The sequence below is a fragment of the Nothoprocta perdicaria genome, unplaced genomic scaffold (genome assembly GCF_003342845.1).
Source record: "Nothoprocta perdicaria isolate Ctin4 unplaced genomic scaffold, notPer1 scaffold_27, whole genome shotgun sequence".
NCBI lineage: Eukaryota > Metazoa > Chordata > Aves > Tinamiformes > Tinamidae > Nothoprocta > Nothoprocta perdicaria.
Genome location: NW_020455499.1, coordinates 1,323,315 through 1,329,430, shown reverse-complemented (window position 1 = coordinate 1,329,430; position 6,116 = coordinate 1,323,315). Strand labels below are relative to the sequence as shown.

General features: G+C 39.7%; 1 long non-coding RNA gene across 1 annotated transcript; it reads right to left on the bottom strand.

Moving 5' to 3' along the window:
• Nucleotides 1–973: 973 nt before the first annotated feature.
• LOC112948608 lies at nt 974–5,544 on the bottom strand. Its single transcript, XR_003249658.1, has 2 exons — nt 5,484–5,544; nt 974–1,404 (listed from the first exon to the last, which is right to left on the bottom strand). It is a non-coding gene; the product is annotated as an uncharacterized LOC112948608 (long non-coding RNA).
• Nucleotides 5,545–6,116: the final 572 nt, after the last annotated feature.

The following is a 6,116-nucleotide window of genomic DNA, read 5'->3' as shown; positions in this document are numbered from 1 at the left end:
CTTGAAAGCTTAATGGTGAAGCAGGTCTGCTAAAGGGAGCCTAGGAACTGGCTTCGTCCTGCGGGACGCGGGGCAGGAGCCGCGCGGGGCACYGGCTGCTGCTCGCAGGGACAGGCACAAGGCACGGAGGAGCGWTCGTGTCACATGCCCAGCCTCACTTGGAGCTTTTCGGGCAGGTTTGGGGGCATGAATGTGCTCAATGCCCCTCTTTAAGCCTGATTAGCAGAGACACTGCACACACACAGTGCGGCTGGAGGTGATGGAATTCTGCAAGTCACCTGGGTCACTTCCGGGTGAAATACCAATAAGGGGCAATTCAACCGAATAAGGGAAAATAGCCCCAAACTGGAAGAGCTACAAGTCAGTCTTCAACAGGGAGCACAACACATGAATAATGCTAAAACTTTGTGAAATCTTTTATTAGGTATTAGTACTTTCATAAAGCATTGCAGTGTTCTGCACTTAATCCTAGAAATTACTAGAAAATCCAGGTTCAATTCCAAAATCACCAGTAGAAGCTACAGTTCAGCTAGTATTATTTCCCCAAAATTCTTTTATATATATAAAATATAAATATATATGTGTATATAAATATATGCAAAGGAAAGAGTCTACCTTGTTAGTTTACCAACTAAAAGCCTAAATGATTCCCTGAAAGAGCATGTCAAATTACAGGAACCTTAAATGTGTCTATTTTGCACATATTAGGACAATCATTTGTTTTACAAAAGGCATACAGATTAAATAACAAACACACTATTAGTTTTAGGCACAGAAAGACCAATTTTTTATGCTTTGCCAGAAATAAAGACTAATTAGGCCAGCACTACCCTACAGTCATTTCTATAAATCCTCCCTTCACATTTAAATTACAACCAAAAAGGAAGCTGACTTGGTGATAATAAAGCATACTTCTTACAAAAGTTTGCTTAAAGTGCTTCTTGCTTTGCAAGAAATTATTCACTAAATCAAACAAGACCACATTATTTTTGGAGAACCTGAATTTATCTCAGCCTATTTACAACCAGAAATTCACCATACAATCTAACAGACAGGCAAGGGCAAAGGCCAAAGTTTCAAGTGGGAAATCTCAAAACACAGGATTTCACAGAATACAGTTGGATTAGTTAATCTGTAAAATCACCTTCCAGCATATTATTCGAGTAAACCTTGAAAACAGAGCATAAGAAATACAATACCTCTTATAGCTTAAGAGATACAAGAGACACAGACTACTTGCCAAATTTCTTCTTTTATGTTCTAGTTACTTCTGGAATATTTGTATGTGAAGTAAATATCAGAGCAGGAAGATAAACAGTAAGTATGATGTTGAGCACCAGATGAATGAGGCTTTGCGCTTTGTTAAAAGATCAAAGTTCTCGTATGTCGGAAATAATAGTGTTTCTAGGAAAAAAAAAAAGGCACTCGTTTGACTATATCCACCAGGCAAGAGATTTCTAAAAACACACCTTGTTGTTTTCACAATGCAACAGATTTTGTTCTTATTTTACTCGCAGAAGTGTAACTTTGCAAATAAGACTCTATGAAAACAGAATCAAAACCTATGCTGTAAAATARTCCAAAATAATAAAGTTAACATGCAACTCCAAATCTTTTTTTTTTCCTCTCTCCAAAACAATCTGTTTAAAAAAAAAAGCAGGAAGCATACCATCCTTTTTCCAAAAACTGGTCACAAAACAGATCTCTTCCCCACAGTACTCCCAAGCTCTCTGCCACTAAACCCACATTCATACACATYTACCTTTCCACATATGCTCAAAGTTTTGCGATATCCAGGAAGTTCTTTCACATAATGACTTTTTAACAGATATATTTTTATCCCCTCTGCTTTATTAGGCCTTGCAAGGAAGAGCTAGCTAGCTTATTTTTCAGATGGGGAGGCTTTTTAGACTGAATTCACCACCAAYAGTGAGATCCCCATCTTTCCTTCCAATACACTTGACCTCTGAGCTCTATCAGTGCAAACAAAGCCAAATCTTCCACCTCAGAGCAGAAATAAAAGGCTGCATTGCACGAAACCTAAACACAAGCAGAGTTAGGTGTGAAGTTTCCTACACACAGCCCCACAGTGACAGGTTCTAATAGAAAGTATGAAAGGAATCTTGCACTCGAGGTCAGTAAATCTCAAGTATAACAATTACACGCTTCACATGTGACCATAAGAGAAAAGGTATTTTATTCATCAAGGCTATGATTGCTATGAGCTTTCTGTAGGCAAATACATGGCCAAAAATACCTGTTTAAGAACAATTGCTCTGGCACTTGCAGGAAAACATTCCCACGGGATTTATGGTAATACTGTGCTCACGCTATTGGTCTTCATTAAGATAAAACCAACTTATTGAACAAAAATGGAATATGACTGCTCAGAAATAATCCAGAGACAAAACTGGAGAACAAGGGAGAAGCAAAACCGGCAATGCTGTCGCAAGGATTGTTGYGCTGCTGTTAGAGGTTTTAAGACACACCATTTTAAAATTCTTTTTTCTTAACCTAGCATTTTTTTAAGGCTGCCTTTATAACAATAGATTAAAAAAAAATTAAAGTATGAACATGGCCACAAACTCAGTTACACATGGAATACAGGTGAAAAAACTTTTGCTAAACCTGTGCTTTATATTTCACATATATATTTTTGATCACATGCACGTAGACACACAGGCACATATCTACACCAAAGTTGCTTATTTGGAGATTTAAGCCTCAACAGTTGTGTTCTTCCTGCAAATAATCCTATCAAATCATGTTTTGGGACACAAGCTAAGTGCCATTCAGTGCCTGACCTTGCTGATTTTCTTCCAAGTACCATATTCCAATTCTAGATATTTCTCCACCTCCGATTCATACATCAAAGAAGTACCCTTGCCCAAAATACTAGCAATATTTGAAGTTCGGGCTTCCCCACTTATTGCCATTTATAAATTGAAAAGAACTTTGATTTCTTGCCTACAGGAAATACTGCAGATCTACAATAAAGCACGCATATATGCACAGACCAGGATTTTGGATAATAGATCGTCTGGAGATGTGGTTTTTAGATTTACAGATCATATGTTCTGTCTTGTGCTTCACACATTTATTTTTTACTTTCACATCTGATGTGGAGCAATATGGATAGCAAAGGTGTATATTTAAGACATGCTTTGAGATTTATCTCTTCAGAAGTGAAATTCACACTGGGTCTATGTCCCCAGAGCATCAAGGCACTGCATTACCACTGCTAACTGCACCGCTTAGTGATGGCTGGGGGCAGGAGGAGGAAGACGCTCCAGAGCTCCTCTTCAACAACTCTGCCACCAAAGATTATGATGATTTTGCTGCTTTACAAACTTGGTCGAGAGTGTTTCGCACATGCAAATAGAAAAAAAAATGACAGTAGCTAACATATTAGTAAAACATGGTCGTCTGCTACATAAGATGCTGGCATATATAWTCAAAATAGAGTTTGTTCTCTTCTTTGCATTTGTTTTTTAAGTTAGCAGTAAGACATAAAACTAGTCAAGACAAATCAGATACCCATTCTTTTCAAGTTTTCACATTGTTTGCCTTTTTTGCTACTACTCTCATAGAATGATAGAATTCTTAAGGTTGGAAGGGACCTTTAGCGACCCTAACAGCTCTCACTACGCGTCCTGTGTCTCCTAACCAGYAGGAAACAAAAGGTCTCATTAAGGTCTCATTATTCCCATTAGCATTACTAAAATCTAACCTTAGAGTAGATCCTTAGCATATTTCCTAACAACAGGACRCAATTCTGTTCTCACATAGGATTAAATGTTCAAGCAAGATACGCATGTTTCTTGTGACCATGTAATTCAGTATCCAACTTGCATAGAAAGAGTAGTAGTTTATCTGATTACTTAACCAGACAAGATAAAAATCTTTGAATATCAGTCCAAATCTTTGCATATCAGTCATGGACCATTAGCCTTCGCAGTCCTGGTCAAACTAGTTATAAAATAACTGGTCTACAGTGTAGGTCATAGGCCTGAAAAGCTCAAGACACTTGGCTCTTCCTCCAGCTACAGACAATGTCAAACACYGCAGCCTTATGGTGTAGAAAACATTTATAAAAAGCTAAACCAAGAACTTTTTGTTTGCCTATTCTCAAATTTTATTGAGCAGAAATGTTTGAGCATAGTTTATTACTTTTACCAGCCACTCAAAAAAAAAAAAACGGGCCTTCAGCCAAACACGACTTTGAAATATGCCTATATTTTGGTTTTAAAACAACATTAAGGAAGTTGTATAACTTTTACGCTAGAGTCTAAGTGACTTAGCAGCCTAAATGACAAGTTTCAGCTGCAACTCAGGCACTGTAGAAACTCCAACTACAGCAACAGTAGCAGCTGAACTCGTTACCAAGCAGRACCAAGTGGAGCATCAGCAAGGGCTAATTAACAGGCTTATGTAACTCRAATCAAATTCAACATTTACACCACAGACCCTTCCCAAGTTGGCCACGGCAGTACCTGCCATTCATATCTCACTGAAAGACAGTTTTATGCCAGGTTTATAGTTTTTAATCACTACTTAGAGACTACTTCACTCCTTATCTCTTTATTATTTYGTTCTCTGCCATTTTGGTGAGGCCCTCTTTTTGGAAAGCTTCCCATCTGGCTTATCCCTTCCCAACACTTTTCTGAATAGTTTTTTAAATTTTACCAAGTTAAATGTGTGCTAGCATCCCATTAATCATTTGGGAACTTAAATAGCTTATAGGAACTTAGCCAATTTAAGCTAAACTCTGTGGAACAGGGGCACTGCACTAACTTGTGTTTGTGCTGTTGTTACCTCTAGTGCGCTATTCTAAACAAAAGTAGTTAAAGTCATCATAAAAATACTAGCACCCTTACTTTAAATTGTACATTCATCAGCACAGAAATTAACTTTTTGTGCTGTACTTGTAAATGCAAAACAAAAACAGAACAGGATAGTTTCTTAGGTTCAACGGTTACTGCCCACTGATCAACCAATAAACTGGCAAAACATTTAGAAGGATCATAAAGACTGAGATACTGAGTCAGGATGATCTTCAYATGCTTCTATATATTCTTCTATATGCTGTGGGAATATATATCAAAATAAATTAATTAAAACACTCAAAAAAAGTAATCCTTAATTGTTTTATCAAGATTGATTTTATGTAATCTAGACTCACACTACCTAAGCTTATATCAAAAAGTATTCTTCCAATGCGCTTTACTATGTCTGGCGTTCCAATAAAAAGGAAAGGAGGAAAAGAAAAAGCGGATGAAGCAAGAAGAATACATTCCACATTAGGTCTTGAAAGCTCCAATTAAAATTCAATATTGCACTTTGTATGGAGACTCTTTACATGAAAACCCTGTCATGGTTAAGATTTAAGGTTAACCAGGTTAATAGAGTCCAATAAAATAGCTCTATTTAATTATGCCAAAACCATTGTTATCAGCCCCTCTAAAATCCCTACTCATCTTTACCTGCCTATCGTGCTGCACTCCAACCACGGCARCAGCACCTACGTCTCGGGAAGCCCCAAAGCGCCGCTCCTGCTCTCCAGCTCTTTCCCCCCACTCCCTATAATAATAATGAAAAAAAAAAGTTTAAAAAGTGCATGCATTTGCACCTCGAGYGCTTTCTCTCCCCCAGCCCGCTACCGCAGTCGCCGCACGGCCATGTGTTAAAGGGCTTGTGCAGACCTGCCAAGTCTCGTTCATTCGAGACACGTCCCCCGAGCTGCGGCCCCTCCGCTGTCCCCTCGCGCGCCGCTTCTGCCTTCAGAGCGGCAAAACACCAGGGCGATTTTAACGTTTTACATCTCTGCGTTTCCCCTGGCCCTTCAGCGCTCTCGCGGCGAGGCCGGGGGGAAGCTGGAGCTTTCACAACTGTTTTTTAGCYGCGTGGCTATCGCACAGGTGTTGGTATTTGAGCGCTTCGTGGCGGCACGTGGCGCAAAACCCGGCTCGCGGTCCCAAAACCGCCTCAGACCGCGGCCCCTGCCCCGCAGAATCCTCTTTAATGGAGATAACAGGAATTACTGTTGTTAGCGGCGCTCCCAGGCTGCCGGGAGCGGGGCTCGGGGCAAGGCCCGGCGGGGCCGCCCCGCGGGTCTC